The sequence below is a fragment of the Crocodylus siamensis genome, chromosome 11, assembly GCF_052110815.1.
Source record: "Crocodylus siamensis isolate JL-2025a chromosome 11, ASM5211081v1, whole genome shotgun sequence".
In the NCBI taxonomy this organism is placed as follows: domain Eukaryota; kingdom Metazoa; phylum Chordata; order Crocodylia; family Crocodylidae; genus Crocodylus; species Crocodylus siamensis.
Genome location: NC_143405.1, coordinates 3,545,071 through 3,563,278, shown reverse-complemented (window position 1 = coordinate 3,563,278; position 18,208 = coordinate 3,545,071).

Sequence of the window (18,208 nt, the reverse complement as noted above, 5' to 3'; positions counted from 1 at the left end):
GAGAGGACTGTGGCAGCTTCACAAATTGCACTCCTCTCCTTTCAATCGAGGTTTGATTGCAAGGGTATACAGCGCTCAGTTTGAAATGTTGAGGGTTGAATCTTATGGGTATGAATAGTACTGTCATACCTCACTTATCACAAATTAATGATCAAGTCATGGTGATTATTATCACCGAGGATGTGTGGATGATCATATCAGCTCTTCAGCTGAATGCCTACATTTGGCAACTTCAGTTCCACAAGCGGGAAACATTTTAACAAAGAGCCTTCACATATTGGCAAAGAAAGATGAGAAAGGGATAGGCATTCAGGACTCGTAGTAGAGGTGATATCTTTTATTAGACCAACAAGAGCTTTGCCAAAAAAATTATTTAATTGCAAGCTTTCGGGCACAAACACCCTTCATCAGCTATTGGAGAAAAGATAGTAAAAATTCTCCTGGGTGGAAATTAAAGTTCATATTTCATAGGATTTCACTGGAAAGCTTGCAATTAAAGACTTTTTTTGCAAAAATCTTGTTGGTCTAATAAAAGATATCATCTCCACTACAAGTCCTGATCACCTTTTCCTCTAGACCAATACGGCTACAACCTGGATACATGAGAAAGGGATGTGATTCCTACAATTAAAACAGCCGGAAACTGAGGATATAGCCAAAACTTGGGCGAGAATATAGCTGGAATGAACACAACATCTTTGTTTTTTCAGCCAGAATATGGTTAAGCAGTCTAAAATATCATATTTCTGTCATGTCTTTACATATATACGTATGTACATGCATGTGTGCTAGGCAGGTATGTTTCATCCACTGAAAAATGGGCTTTTCAATTTGATCGTTAATACTATAAAGTAACGAGAATGCTTTACAATCCTAATTTAAAGAGAACAAGTCTTATTTTCACCCCTCAAGTCATGAGAAAGCCTAGCTGGTTGCTGGTCATATATCTTGACTTCAAAAAAGCTTTTGATCTGGTATCCCACGATCACCTCTTGGCCAAACTGGCCAGTTGTGGCCTTGGCTCCACCATGATCCACTGGCTGGGAAACTGGCTTCGTGGTCGGACCCAGAGGGTTGTGATTGATGGCAGTCACTCATCGTGGTGCCCTGTGACCAGACCCAAGGCTCTGTCCTGGGACCCATACTGTTCAACATCTTCATTAACGATGTGGACATTGGAGTCAGGAGTGGACTGGCCAAGTTCGCCGACAACACCAAACTTTGGGGCAAAGCATCCACGCCAGAAGATAGGCGGGTGATCCAGGCTGACCTGGACAAGCTCAGCAAATGGGCAGACGAGAACCTCCTGGTGTTTAACACCGATAAATGCAAGGTTCTCCACCTTGGGAGGAAAAACCTGCAGCACCCTTATAGGCTCGGCAGTGCTACGTTGGTTAGCACTACAGAAGAAAGAGACTTGGGGGTCATCATTGACCACAAGATGAACATGAGCCTCCAATGCGACGCTGCGGCTAGTAAAGCGACCAAAATGCTGGCATGCATCCATAGATGCTTCTTGAGCAAATCCTGGGACGTCATTCTCCCCTTGTACTCGGCCTTGGTGAGGCCGCAGCTGGAGTACTGCATCCAGTTTTGGGCTCCACAATTCAAAAAGGATGTGGAGAAGCTTGAGAGAGTCCAGAGGAGAGCCACGCGCATGATCAGAGGTCAGGAAAACAGATCTTACGATGACAGGCTGAGAGCCACGGGACTCTTTAGCCTGGAAAAGCGCAGGCTCAGGGGTGATCTGATGGCCACCTATAAGTTTATCGGGGTGACCACCAGGATCTGGGGGAACGTCTGTTCACCAGAGCGCCCCAAGGGATGACGAGGTCGAACGGTCACAAACTCCTGCAAGACCGTTTCAGGCTGGACATAAGGAAGAATTTCTTTACTGTCCGAGCCCCCAAGGTCTGGAACAGTCTGCCAGCGGAGGTGGTTCAAGCACCTACATTGAACACCTTCAAGGGTAAATTGGATGCTTATCTTGCTGGGATCCTATGACCCCAGCTGACTTCCTGCCCTTTGGGCAGGGGGCTGGACTCAATGATCTCCCGAGGTCCCTTCCAGCCCTGATGTCTATGAAATCTATGAAACTCTTCCAATTTATTCCAGATGCTTTCAAGCATTTGATTTAAAATTAAAAAGTGCACAGACAACATGGCTGCAAAGTAAACACGTGAGAATATGGATTTCAAAAGCTCAAAAATCAGAAGGCAAAATTAGAAGAACCACCGAACAAATATATTTAAATCTTTATAATTTTTGGACAAGTTATTGATTTTTGGATACTCGACTCGGAATTTTTAAATACTCGGGGCTGGAAATAGTGATGGCCGCAGGCACATAAATAATGCTTCAACATGTATGATAAAAAGCATTGCAGTTCAGTGGCTCAGGAGAAGAAGGGATGTGACAAAGGTAACCTTGTTGAAGGAACATACATGTCAGCCTGTTAATGAATTTCTCAGATTTGTCAACCCAAAGTATAAATTCTCATTATGGGAATATAAATTATAGAAATATTCCACATCCACAGCAATTAGGCTCCACGAGTAACTGCATCCAAGGCTATTTGTCATACTTGCAGCTTAACTGCAGATTGCATTTCAACTCAAATTCCTTTCAGAGGTTTTTTGTAGAAGGCTTTAGGGCCTTGAAAACCTGTTAAAACTAGTTATGTCTCTATTTAGAGAGAGATGATTACAGTCACTGCTAGAGGGCAGCAACGTGGCATGGTTTCAGTGCATGATTTATGGGTATGAGCAGAAGGCTCTGTCAGCTTGGGAGCAAGACAAGCAAAAGCCTCAGCTAAGGCAGGTGAAGGGATCCCATTTACTGGCTTTAAGATTAGAAATTCACTACGATTTAAGTGGATTTGAACCAAGCTGATGGTTCTGCCTGTTTTAACATATATCCAGCTTCAACACGAGAGACTGCAATTTTTTCTTTTAACAGATTGCTGAGGATTAATAACAGCTTGACTCCTTTCTCAGACATACAAGACCAAATCAACTTAGTCTTTTGACAGATCAACATATGTGCTGATGCTTTGTGTCCGGTACCTTTAAAAAATACAGTGGTGCATACAGAAATCCAAGATTATAGTCCATCTCCGCACAAGGCATTGATTTCAAACTGTTTCTGATCAAATAGATGGATATTCAAAAATCCCATGGCAATAGCCCTTCATTCCAGGGAATCTACTGGGTATTTTCCATCTCTTGTTATTATTATGACCCTATGACTTTCTTCTTCTCAGGGCAGCGACAAATAGGAAATCCCTTCACTCCTAATCTCACCTCTCTCCTCTGTGCATCAGCTGGGACCTGCTGTATCTGAGTCCTTCATTGCCTTGGCAGTGAGATGTGTGCTGTTCAGCCGCCCTAAACTGACTTATGTGGTTACATGAGAAATGATGAATCGCCCTGCTGATAACATCTGTAGAAAAAGATTACAAAATACTCATGAATCATAAGAAAAACAGTGCCCGAGGGAGATCACAAAAAAGACCCCACAGACAAGGCACATTAGAAAAGCAGAGGATGAAGAGACAGACCTTCTGCATGTCATATCAGTCAGTCTGTTTTCTTTGCAGCTGTTACTGTCAAAGCTCTACCTTCGGCACTGTTTGAACAGATAATGCAGGGGCAAAAGGAACATTTCCAAGCATTGCAGCACCATATGTGGAGCGATTCTTACTTAAAAAACAGGTCAAAATACATCACTAGGAAGAACTTCCACAAGAGGGAGTTTTTCATAGAAAATGACCCGCTGCTTTTAACTCAGTTACATTTTGGTGTGCCATCATTTTTAAATATCAACCCTTGAAACACCTTGTATTTCCCTACAATTATCACCCAACTTCAGCTAGTATAATATATTCTTAGCACTTACATTTCTGGAGTGAAATTATCAGTAACAATCGCCACCTTTCAACCTGTGAAGGGGGGCTTCAAAACAACAGAAGAATGATAACTGAAAGCTTCAAAGTGAATCGACAGTTTGCCGTCTGATACAGACCTAAAAGAAGTCAGAGACCACCATTTACAGCTGCTTGCTTCATAAATGGCACCATGTTTTACAGATGCTATAATATAAATGGCTCGTTATTAATTTTGTTAATACTATATCACTTGAGCTGCAACACGTGGGGCCTTCAGACTTTGCCCTGTTGAGAGCAGCAGTAGCAACTTGCCATGTGCACTGCTGTTCATAAAGGCTAGGGACAGACGACACAAATAAACCGGTTTAAGTGATCAGAAACTGGCTTAAACCTGTAACAAAATAGACATTCAGTGCACATAAACCCGTTTGAAAATGGCTGAAACTGCTTTGAAATAAACCTGGCTGAATGCAGTATCAGACTTAACTGATTTGGCTCAAACGGGTTTATCCGATGTCTGTCCCAGACCAAAAGGGAGCGTATGGTAGCTGTCCTCAGTTCAGGTGAGCCACTGAAGGTTACAAACCGCCTGGCCTGGCAGAAGAGAACAGATGTATGCAGCCCAATTCAGTTATCCTATCTTGTTCCCCAAAGCAGAGGCCAATGTAGGGATTTACACTCAGAGAGCATGAGGACTGCCTGAAATGACTGCACTGACATGGAGGTCTCTGCACAAACCACGGGAGCTGGCATGTCACAGCAGGCACACAGGTCTGCACTTTTCAAGTGGTCCTAGCAGCAACCCTATTCCTTCTGACTCAGATGCAGGAGGACTTCCTGGCTGAAGGGGAACTCTAACACCCATAAGCCACAGGGCTATATTTTAAAGGCATGTGCTTACCTTGAACAGAATGAGAACTATTTCTAGCATAAAACTATTACTGACACCCTTCACAGGAGTACAATATGAGCAAAACAGCCCTCACACCTTTGTGATTACTTCCTGCTTGTAACTCATGTGTAATATTGTCAGATAGGGTAAAGGGAAGTACAGATTAGCTTGACACCATTCCCTTGTTTTTGCAGGTTTAAATTTTTCTTTGGTGTGCTTTTATCAAATAGTCTTCAAACATTTAAAGTGCACAAAAAGACGTTGAAAACACTCAGATGTTTGGGTAATGACACTGTATTTTTCCTTTATTCCCCTCCTCCTAGAACGTGCTTGAAACCTGCAGCAATTACACGTTTTTGAGAAAAGGCTGACTTCAGCCTATTGACTCTGAACATCTGAGGAAAATCTAACAGCAGCAATTAAAACCCACTACATTGGAAACAATACAAAAATGCTTGAAAAAGGAATATGTTGCTACACCCTTCTCGGTGGATTGCATATTGCAACAGGAAACTTGTATTTTGCCTAACCACAAGAAGATGCCATACTATACAACAGAATAGCTAATAGTGGTAAACATAATGAAGTTCTGTAATATGTGTTTAGTTACTGCCAAATTAGAAAGAGGCCGTAGACATAATGGAGTGGCTTGCTTCATGCTGGCAGCGCAGGAAATCATCACAGGCAGAATCTACCCCGGGATTCAATACAGCTAAATTATGTGACCTCCTTCATGCAAGTACTGCATTGCTTAAAAATACACTGTGCAAGGATGAGAGTGGAGCTCTGGAAGTACAGGCAGCGCCAGATAGCTCTTCCTTACCCAGCAGCTCTGTGTAACACAAGGGAAATACTGTAATTCTTTTGGACACTGAATTCCATTTATATAAATGTCCAATTTCAGCACGCCCATGAAGTAGCTAGCTAAGGAAGAGTCACATTTAAATAAATCAGATCTTATTTGCAGAGCAGAACTGGTTGTATGTTTGTTTGCTTGCTTTCAGGAAGAGGGTAGAGAACACGTATACGATTTTATAGCTCTACTGCTGGATTTGCACAGTCATTCCCCCAAAACAATGATTTCATTGTATTTCTTTCTTATTTAGTTTCACATTTTTTCTTTAGAAAAACTATCCGCATTGTAATTTATGCAGTAATAAACATTGCTGCTGTATCACTAGTGTCATTCAGTTTAATCCGTGGTGCTAGTGTAGATAAGACAGCTTGTCCTTTAGCCCATGTTGTCTGTTAATGGGCTAATATGAGCCCATAAAAACAGACCCATGGCTTCCACAGAGGGCCCAAGATATTCCTGGGTGTGCATGTGTGCGGAGGAGGGCCTGAGTCACAGGGAATCCCCTTGCACGGATGGATTTGGACAACACCAAGTGCTTTTGAAGATCCTGCCCGCTGCCTGTTTCTGACAGCCCCCTAAAGCAAACACCACACCCAGACTGGAGGAAAGTTCTATTTTTAAACCAGGGCCCTGATCACATGAGCATTACTTTTAGATTTACTTTGGCAACCCCATGAAAACTACAGCTTCATATTTGCACAGTGGTAGAAGTATGTGAGACTTGTGTTTTATTTCATATAGACTGACTCCCTATCTTACCGTGCTCTCAATGATACCGGTGCAGTCCAGCTATCAGCAGTGGTAGAGACAACAGAATTTAGACTGATTTCATGCAGTTGGTAATAATTAGTATAGAAGTCCACGTGGAGTACACAGGGGAGGTGCAATGCACTGCACGTTTTATACACTGATTTCTGGGATGTAAGCAAAAGGGTCATCCTTTTCTTCAGGACTCCAGTGCTCCGACTGAAGGCAGTGCAGAGCCGTCTGCCTGCTAAAGTCTAATGAACAGGGCAGAAGTTGGGAGAAGATGGCCAAGTATTTCATAGTGGATTCAAATCAAAATAAAATTTGAAACATCTGCACTCCCTGGTCCCTCACTACTTCAGGAAAAAAAGGCTTCAGGCTTGAGAGACAAAGGAGAACCACAGAGTAGTTTACTTTGTGCCCACCCTTCAAGAGCACTATTAAATGACCCCCTTGGAACAAAATGCTTTAAAAGAAGCCAAACAATTAGGCCTTTCTGCTGAGATCTGCTGACTGTCACATTCCCAACGATGCAAATTACCAACGATATTTCATGTTAATCTGGCAAGGAATTCACCTCCTAGAGTTGCTCATTCTGCCATTCTGTGATGTCTCCAAAAATGTCACACCACTTCTGATTTTAAAATTCTCCTCCTTCAATCAGAGAAAAAAATTAGACCCGTGTGCTATATATACCCCTATGAATCCCTTTGTAATAATAAAGGGATTAATTACAGTTATACCAACCCAAGGATCCCAAGTGCTTTAGAAACGTGGTGTAACCATTATAACATCCTGTTAAGAAAGCAAATTTTGCAATCACCGCTGTACTGTCGGGGAAACTGAAGCAGAGAGCAACTGTGAGACTTCCTCACCGGTACAAAGACAGTCGGCAGCAGAGCTGTAAGCAGGACCTAGGATTCCTCCTTCCTAATCCCATGCTCTAACCAAAAGAAACACTCCCTCCCTTTGTCAACAAGCCCTTCTAACAGATGTCATGGCATTTCAGACAACAGTTGATTTGCTTGTTTAAATAGATTTACACAGCAAAGCCAATAGGAACAACACTGATTGCTAAGATCCAGGTGCTTTCCAAGCAGGAGCTAAATAAGCCTCAGAAGGAAGGTACTCACTTATTCCCTGGATCTCTAGGTCCCAAAGTCCCCGTGGCCACTCTATTTGCCCCCAGCTCTTTCTGTCCAGGGTATGTTTTCTTCCTTGTTGGAAATCTCCCTGTATGATCATCCCATTGCTCCATAGTGCCTTCCACCTCCTTACTATACCAGTGATGGTTTTGAAGCACATCCTCCGTTTTGTGTTCCTGACTGCAGCCTGGAAGGGAATGAGCTTTTGAGTAGAGATCATTTGAATAAAATCAAATATCTGAATTCTTGCCTTATTTGTTTTGCTGGTTCTATATAGTCAAGGTTGCATGTGAATCAGCAAGAACAGCAAGGCTTCTCAAAGGCTGCCATGCTCCTTGCTTCCCATAGCAACACATCCTTGTTCACAGGCTCGATGTCCTCTGAAAGCAACAAAACGGTGGCAACAAGATGTGGGGAACAGGCACACAATTTCACGACGTTGGAATCACTGCAAACGTGGGAGTGGGGAAGACCTTGAGAAAGTAGCTAAATTTTCTCCCACCATCTTTCAGCGACTTATCTACATAAGACTTTTCAAGACTTTTAAATCCACATGAGACTTTTAAAGCATCGGGAAATCCCACTCGTGCAAAGAGACATGCAGCTGCAGCGCATGAAAGGGCAAAAAACGTGATGTGTACATACGCCCGTGTGTGAGTCTTCCCCACAGAGGCAGCCTTTCTGTTTGGGGGTCCCAGCAAGTGACAGACCTCAAGATGGCAGAAGAAATACCTTGTCTTCCGGTTCTGTCAACTCCAAAACGGTCATACCCCAAAGCACTGAGGCCTAACCGGTTGTCCCCATTTAAAGTTGTCTTGTGCCCCATGCATGATATCATTCGCTCTCAGACTGATTTGAAAACATGAGCAAGCAAGTCTCAATGATGGCTGACTTCACTTGTCTCACTGAAGCGTTTGAATTTCCCATTAAAATAGCAGCTCTGTCTACTGCTTATAGACTAACATAGGGCCTTGCTCAGCTCATAGGCTTTGCAGAAGAGTAGCAGACCTCTCATCATGCCCTGACACTCCATGAAGGAGCTGCAGAGACAGCCCAGCTGTTGCCTCAGGCAAGAAATCTCTTGGCTGGGGATTTTTTACTTTCCTCTGGAAGGCAGTATCAAAGTCTGTGCAAACAAGACAAAAGTGGAGGGTGATGTTTTAGGCACACTAATGTTCAGAGGATGCCTGAGTTTCATCAGCTGAATGTCATCATCAGCTACTAGGCAGCACATCTTCCATTTTCTATTTACAGGGTTTTTTACAGCTAACGGAGTAAGCTCTAAACTGACTTCTGAGATGACATAGCTATTATGTATTGATACCTGCTATTCATTTCCTCACTGGGGTCTATGTGGGCCCTCAAAATTAAGAGCACTCACTGTCCCTCCTGATCGAGAACTTTGCTCACCTCCTTCTGTTACAGCAGCTGAATACCGATCATATCCCAGCAGCTGTTTTCCAAGTGAGTATTATCAGGGAAAACTGTATGCCAATCAGTTGGGGGAAATATGTAAACAACTTAGTCTTTTATCATACTCTTGAGATGGTAAAAATGAGGATTTATCCTAATCTCCAGGAGCCCTGAATTCTGTATCCACTGCCCCTCCACCGAGATCACCTTTGCCATGCTGTCATAATCCAACACAGAACAATTCTGTAGCTCACAGGGGCAGAGAGACAAGCTGGGTCGCAACATCTCTTATGACTTCTCCGATCTTCTACCCACCAGAGACGAAAGTCTGGCAAAAGGCAACTTTCCCCCACTCTTTTTCTGTTGGCATAAAAGATTGTAATGGCCCTCGATGACATGTCTGTCTTTCTGTACTCTGATTTGTTTAAACGCAAATGTTACATAGCCCAAAACCTAGTAAGCAAAAAAGCAGTGAGAGGGTATCCAAGTAAGGCCTTCAAACACCAGTTCTTCTGGAATATTGTTCGCAATAGTGCGTATAATATTGCAAGTGATCCACGACTAGAGAAAAACACCTGACCATAGCTAGCATTTGCGGGACAACGCAGAAGCATCACTGCCCTCGGTGCACTCTGCGCTGGTGGATATGATGGGAAACCGACCAAAATTCAGTTATATCAGCAATGACTAAATCATAAATTAAATACATTACAATAATATCAAATAAGATGTATGTGCTCAGGCTCTCTCTTCCTCTTTCTCTGTCATTTTGCTTCCTGTTTGCTTCTTTTGTTTGTTTTTGGTTTGCATATATGCACGCAACCATGTACAGAGAACACTTTGATATTGGAGGAACTACTTGTGAATTGTGGAAATCACCTCTGTAAAAATGAATAGCTTATTTCTGTTACTCTTTTATAATTTTGAATCACTCTGAAATGACTAATAGTTTGGCATTTCCTTCTTTTCTATTTTAGGTTTTGAGCTTTTCTGCCATTAACCACTTACATTTTGTGGTTTCTCTAGGAATTTTCTTCTCTGGCTAGGTCTCATTTTGTTTTCTATTTCTTTGTATACTGGCTTATTCTCTCTTTTTAGTGCCTTCATTGACAATATCCTCCTTGGGTCCGGTTGTGCTCTTCTTCACATGTGTAGTCTTCAGCAAGGGTGCCTGAACATTGCTCATGGAGGCATTGGATGGGACCTTGCACTACGGGCTACGTAACAAAGCAAATCGTCGATGTTCCTTTATGTTCCCTAGATCAACAAAACATGCCACTCTCCAATAAGGAGAATCACAGGGCTTCTGCTAAAGTTTGTCAGTCGGTTATTACTGAACAGGCAGTGGCTGCAGCTTCATCTGTGACCTGCAAGCCACGTGTTGGGACTTTTGGATGTATAGCTTTCAACTGAATGTAAATAAGGATATCACCATTGTTGGGCCAACTGGAGTTCTGGCATAAGCAGATGCAAATCCATTTGGTTTTTTTCAGGAACTCTGCAGCTCCCTTGAAGGCAGTGAAATAACTGAGAGCAGAATTTGGCCTTCTCTCACTCCCAAACATTGAAAAGCTTGAAAATGTTATTTTCAGGTCTAGTCAGGAAATTGGTTCCCAGTGGTCTCCCTTGAGAGGCAGAAGAAGCCATATAGTTTTGCCAATCTCTTGTTTTTCTCTTTATTCATTATCCCTCCTTCTCTGTTAAGATCTGAATACATTCCCATGACTATTTCTACCATGGAAATTGTTTTCCTTAATTGTTTATCTGGCTTTCTCTGACAATTGAAACAAATTTATTTTTATGACTGCCATTTGCATTCTCATCTAAATGCCAGATTCAGTCATTCCCTTCTCCCTCAATATTGAGATACTAATCCAAGTTTCTTCAAAATGTTCTTATGCAAGACCTCACATGTATATTTGAGAATCATACCAGTGTAAGTCTTCATAGGAGGTGTCTTCTGAATCCGCAGGAGAGCAGGAAACAAATGGTTTAGGGCTCATGTCATGGCAAACAAAGCCTCTCCTTACTAGTTTTAATCACATTGCACTTGGCAATAGTTGAAAGTCTGTGCAGACATCTATTCATTAAGCCTCTGTGAAATGGTTTCCTCCTGAATAACACATATTTGCAGTACGGACACCCCATCTATTGCTATCGTTTTCATATGATTGAACCTCCAGTGTGCCAATGATAACACAGTACTGTGCATCTGTTTTGGTTATTACATACCTGACCTCAGACATTGCATCCCCTGCGGTGTCTTAATCATGGAGCAAGTCCTCCTGTTCGCCTTCATGCAAGCAGTAAGCACGGTGCCGTTGAGCTGCACGTGTTGTTATAGCTACTATATCTCCATTCTTGCTTTCTGAATATTTGCTTTAGGTAAAGAAAAGTTCACAGTGACCAGTTAGGCATAGTGGGCAATGAGTTTTGTGCCTTCATTAAAATAATCATGTCACACTTTTCTCTCTGTTGCCTGGACAGATTCTAGTAAATTAATATCTAGATAAAATGTAGATCCCTCTGAACAATGCTATTTTGAAATTCTTTAATGGTACTAAACAGCCCTGACATACTGAGGCCCTTCACACATCGATTTTCTGTCTCCATCCATTTATATAAAATATGTGTTTTTAGTGTTGCTAAGCAACTGCAAAACAATTAGTTGCAAGGTGAGAAACTTCCTCCTGCCTCATCACTGGCAGCTCGATCCTGCTCATGGTATATGACTCAAGTTTAAGTTGAACAACTTGACACAAATTTGTATGGCAGTTATAAAATGATCAGCTTACACTACCTTATACCAAATTCCAGTATTGATCTTTACTGATTGTGGACGTTTTGGTGCAAAATCCAAAGAGTGAGCTAATTAGTCTTTCACACCCTCAATGGTTTCACGGGAAAGTGGTTTTGGCCCATGGTTGAAAGTCACAGTGAAACAAGTTAGCTCCAGCGTTTTTCCAGAATAAGGGACAGATCTGTAGCTGCAGCCAGATTCATTCAGTACAGCTAAAGGAGCTTCATTAAGATGGGCCATTCCGTTATCATTCAGCCAGATGAATGCAAACCGGTGTAATTAAGAGCAGTCTCTCAAGTATTATGTCTTAATCTGACCTGCTCATGCCCATTCCCAACCCAATCCTTAATGTTGTGAGCTCAAACTGCACATTTTCCCCTCTGCCTGGGTAGAGAGGAGTAGTATACAGCTAGGGCTCCAACGGCAGGAAAAGCTTTAGCTGGGTAGATCGGGTGGGTTTCCAGTTGCTTTGTGACACTGGACAGACAAGGCAAGCAGAAGACTGGAAGTCTGGCCCTAACGGGAGGATTTTCTAATTAAACTTGTGGACGTTTCTGACACGGTAGAAGGTCTGGGTCAGTAAAAGGCCTTACAAAACTGACACACAAGGACACAGCTTATAAAACCACCAACTTTGCTGTGGCTCTTTGCTTTGTCACATTGGGTTTGCACAACGACTCCAATGGTGAACTGCAGGCAAACTGCATCTAAACCTTGTCAGCCCTGCTCATGAGCCTGCCTGGGAAAGAGCTGTGCATGTGTTATGCATGCAGTTGTCATAGGAAACAACTACATGGAAACAAGCAGAAACGCCAAGGTCTTTCCATATTATCTACCAGGATTCAGCAGTTAGAAACAAATGTGGCTTGGTCTGGCTTGGACATATCTTGCAAATCACATTTAAAGCAGTTGCCTGCCAGGAAACTCCTACCTTTGCTGCAACCTCAACGCTGCAGTCAAGGTCTTGTGTCATGAAGAAAGTGGTGACAGTTTCTGCTTGAAGCCACAAAGCACAGCACTGAGGAACCAAAACTGTTTGGCTTAACCACAGCATCTTCCTTTCAGAGCTCAGAGACTGGCTGGCTGATATGTGGGCCAGATCTTATCAACACTCGGGTCCCCACTTCTGAGTCAGACGCTCTCGCACACATCCAGGCGAGACTGGACGGAGCACTTTTCAGACTACCAAACGAACTTAGCGGAGGCAGCAATGCACAGAGGTATTGGAAATGAGTGACCCCTTCACGTCATTTATGTTACATATGCAACCTGCCTCTATCAGCACCTTCACCTGATACTTGTATAATCATATCACACATCATAACAGGCCTCTTTAAGAACGCCATGGAAAGGAAAGAGTTTGCACTTATATTAATCAGTGAGAGCACAGATTTTTAAGAATTACAAGAACTAGTTATTTACCAAGGAGTAGTTATACTTAGCAAACAACTGAATGTTTACGCATGCTAAATAATGAATGTCACCAAATTTGTGTCTTTTTCTTCCATTTGTATCCTTGTCTTCCTGAGTCTAGTTGCTAGGCCAAGTGCTTAGCTGGAAGCTGCATTTCACACCTTTTGTCAACACTCCCCTTTCTCCCATTTGGGAAGTAAGTATTCTTCCTGAAGGGCACGTGACTAAGCTGTTTAACAGGCAAGGTACAATTCTTTGTATGTATGTTATAATCTAGTTTAAAAAAAAATCAAAATTGGAATGAAGCGTTTCAATAGCATTAAAGCAGAATGTGTTGATTGACCGAAACCCGTGAAAAAAAATCTCGTTTCACAGGACGTGCTTGCTGTTTTCACTCCAAGTTGCAGAATTGCTCAGAAAGTGGAAAGTCTGTTTCCTCGCTCTAGTCAAGAGCCTTGTGCGCAGCCACTCTCTCTACTCGTCTTTTAGGCATAACGCTCAGTGTTGTCTGTGCTTGATTTGAGTAATATGGGAAATGCCCTGGCTCCTCCAAGTGTTCCAGAAGTGAGGAGCCAAAATTCACTGCTTTACATTTTTCATTATAAACATTTCTACGTGGATCTAACCATACCATCCTCCTCCCCCTGAGATTTGAGGAACCTTGGTTTTCAGTAGCAAATAGATAAATATGTTGTACAAACACACTGGGAACTACAAGAGAAGATGTAGCTACTGGAAGCAGGTTATCTGTGTCTGGAATAACTGCAAGATGAATGATGTAGCAGCACGGACTCCCCCTCCCCAAAAAAGTAAAAGTGAAGCAAAAATGTACTTGTGTAACAGTCACAGCATTAGCAGCTGATCTTATTAGGTATCGTATTTTAACATATGCTTAAACAAAGGACCCCTGAGATGCATCGTGGCATACCAGGTGAATATTTTCTGGCCTTGAAAAATATTCTAGTTCAAATATAACTAGTTAAAATCTAGTTATAAAACAGAGGGAGAGCTGCCCCCTTTTTCTTTTGCCGATGATATAGATCCTATATCATATATTGTAGGAGAAATAGTATACTATAGGCAATTGGCTTTTAACTTTAACCATGGCATTGTTACATTTCTCTGCAGTGGTGGCATCTACTGAAGGCATTGTTCATGGAAAAGAAACTGGTTTTGTAAATGGTCATACCACAGCAGTACTGTCAGGACAATGCTTCTGTTGGGGCAAGGCATAGTTCTTCGACGATGAGATTTAGAGAAAGAAAGAAAGAAAGAATGGACAAGAGCCTGCTGTGTGCATCTGCCTGCCTGTGTCAGATGTGTAACAATACAGCAGGAGTGGTTAGGAAAAGCTGGGCAAAAACTACAATGAAACAGAAAACTTTTTGAATGCTGTTGAAAATTAGCAGTTGTCTCATGTACCAACATATTAAACACATCACACAACTCCGGTTATTTCGGCAGTAAATTGCGTTCAGTAGGCAACACTTCTGCTTAGTGCACCCAAGAAGTTGCACGAGGAATGATGAACTTTGCAAGGCAGAGGAATCGTAAAGCAAATGATTCCATTTGGGTACAAGTACTGTTTAAATATTTCAGAAGTTAAAACCATGTTTGATATTTGAGAAGCCTTAAGTGGATTGCCCAATAAACAGTAACAGCTTAAATCCAGCATCCTGCTCCCTGAGTGATCCTAACGTGTTTACCAGACTGTTATACACTGTGCTCAGGGACCGCTTAACATGCTGCTAAAGAGAAACTACATCTGGGGTGAATCATAGCAACAGCACAAAAGAAAACTCCAATCATTTAGTTCAGGAAATGGAGAAAAAAATGGCATTTCAAACCATATACAGCAGAAAGCAAGGCAGAAAGGCCCAGACCTGGAAAAAGATTCAGGCACCTAAATGCTGTTATTTCCGTGGGACTGAGTCACTGTGAGGGTCTGCCTCAATGTGCAACGTTGCCAGGACACTGGTGTCAACACCTCTGTCATTGCACTGTATTGTGCTCCATTTCTTTTCTGGTTCGACAGTCAAAGTGCCCCTCCTTGTTTCATTCAAAAGCAGAAGAATGGGACTGTTCATTCAGAAATGGCTACTGCTGTGTCTGCACTGCTAGCTGGAACGACACTGAGATTGCAATTTCCCTGGGTCAGCTTTTCTAGCACTGAAAGTTGTGGTAGGGTACAGGGGTGTATAGTTGTAGCCATGTCGGTCTAAGGACATAGGCGGACAAGGTTCTTTGGGTATATATATATATATTCTTTGGGTGGTAGGTATAGTACTTTGTCATTATAACAGCAGCTATACTTCTAATTTTTATAAGCGATTTATATACATTATTCAACTACTATCATTGTGCCCGTGTTATTATGGCAAACCCCATTTTAAACTGACATAGAGAGGCTGTGCAACTTGCCTCATGTTATACAGGGATTCAGTGGCAGACAGAGTTCAGAAATGGTCCAGTTCCCAAAATCATGCTCAAATCACTAACAAACTGCCCCTACTATCAGATGCTTTAACAACAACCTGCAGTGAAGCTGAGCACTCACTGGTATATGTCTATGAAAGACAGTGCCCGCTATTAGAATAAAAACAATATAGCTATCCATGTATTTTTATATATACAAAATTAGTGTCAGGTTGCATTGGTGAAGGAGGTCCACCCATTCAAGGCACCTGGTATCAGGACTTCCAACTAGCAAATTTGTCAGCAGCTTTTGTAGAGAGCCCAAAAATGAACACATATATATATTTATATCTATATAAAATGGATCGCTGTATTGTTTTTCATTCTAGTAGTGGGCACGGTCTACAGAGCAGAGATGAGGTTCAGTGTGTCTGGGCAGCGTGGGCGTATGCATGGGCATGCGCTCGTCCAGGCTAGCAGCCAGTAATCAGAACTGTGCGGCTTTTATATCACATCTCTTGTGTCATGTTTATGCCTAAACCCCTACTGCACTCTTGGTGCCTCTGCTAATACATGGAGAAAAGAACGTAGAAGCAACTTGGAGTAACTAGCCAGCAGCTTGACGAGAAACTTGCCCATAAAAGAAGGCAGGCAGGCCCCACATGAATCAGGCGAGCTGTGAGTCACAGCATTTTATTTATAACATTCTTGAGGTGGAGGAGGAAGCCATGCAAATATTTGTAAACTGCAGGCTGAGGTTAATAACATGGAATAAGATGTTAAGCAAAGGCCTAATGTAAACTACAGACAAGTATACAGAAGGTGAAGCTACTGAAGCATAACATTATTATGAACTTAGCACCACAGAAAATTAATCATATATACATACAAGTGAAAGTCCTGCAGCCAGTTCAGTTTTTGGCCTCTCTATAAAGGCTGCCAACAAATTTGCTAACTGGAAGTCCTGATACCGGCTTTGCATGGGTGGACCTCCTTCACCAATGCAGCCTGTCACTGGTTTCATCTATGGGCACTGGGCAGATACAATACACCGAACCAGAGCTCGGCTGTGGCGTGGTGGATGAGGACTAGCAGGGAGGAGATCGACACAGGGAGGTTGGAGGAAAGAATCAGAAAAGAGGAAGGGAATGGGCAAGCTGCAACTTGGAAACTGTTCTCCACACCGGGTGGGAGGCATGGACGAAGGGTGGAAGGCAGAGACCACGGTTGAGAGCTCGGTGGTTTCTGCATCTTCAGTGCCTTCTACTAAGAAAACTCTGGGCTGATACAAAACAGCAGCTGACACATCACAGCTGGTCCCCATGCTCTCTGCTGCTTTTGCAAAACTCAAGTTGAATGATTTTGGTTCTCAAGGTAGCCTCGAAGAACAGCTTAACTGGTGCCGAGTAGCTAGAGATGACCTCTGAAAATGATTGAGAGCTCACTGCAGTCAGCTGGATTGAAGAGAGTTACTGCCTGTCAGCCATGTCCTCAGGACCAGATTCAGATTTTCCCACCCCCAACTCCTAATAGATTAGTGTTCACATTTATATTTATTTTCAACACTTCCTCAAATTTGGCCAGACAGACTTACTGTTGACATTATCCTAACACTTGCAGGGAAAGTGTCAAGGTCATCACAGCATAAGTGAAGTTGCAGAACTGAATCAATTCACAGGATTTTTCCCCCCTAAGATAGTGTGTGTGAAATGTTTGGAGCTAGAAACAACCCCGGGGAGGGAATTCCTGACTCAGCCCACAGAACAGGTGCAGCATCAATAGCTGCGAGGCATCTTTCTCCCACGCCTCTGCTGCAAACCAGCTTCGTCTGACCAGAAGGGACTGTCACTCCCTTGGACCATTTGGTCCTTGTCTGCTGCTACAATTGCTTTCTTTCAGGTAGCCAAGTGTGGTGACGGCATTACGGGAGGCTGGCTTCTGGACAAAAAGTACTTCAGTAGCATCTAATCCAGGAGCGGGCAATTATTTTGGGTGGAGGGCCACTTACTGAGTTTTGATAAGCCACCACGGGCCGCATGACAGGCAACCAGGGGCAGAGAAATATGAATTTTCTAAATGTTTTAGGGGCCCCGCGGGCTGGACAGAATGGCCTGGCAGGCTGCATCTGGCCCCGGGCCGCATTTTGCCCACCCCTGATCTGTTGCAATGGGCGCACAGCTGCTCTCAGCCAGAAGCGCGCCAGGCAGGCTCTTCCTCCGCTCGGGAAACAACTCTAGGATCCCTTTTCAGCAGGTCACCGCCCGTCTCTCTCCTGGACTGAACTGGCCAGAGAGAGACGGCGGAGGCCAGGCCTATTCAGTTTGGAAAAGAGACTTTTGAGGGGAGACTGGATAAAGGCTTCCAAAATACTACATGGTGAAGAGGACGTCAGTAGGGATGGATGACTGACTCTTGCACAAGACAAAAACAAGGGGTCACAACATGAAAGGAGTTTGCACCGGGCGCATTGGCCTAATAACGCTGCACAGCAGCGAGGCAGTTAAAGCCCGTGCTAATAGCCTAGTGCGCAGTGTCACGGGGCTCATGCGCAGCAAGCACCACCGAATAACCATGCGCGTGCAGAAACTCTAGTTTCTCTGCATTCGTTTCCTAAGGAAGTACAGGCAGTCCTCGACGTGCA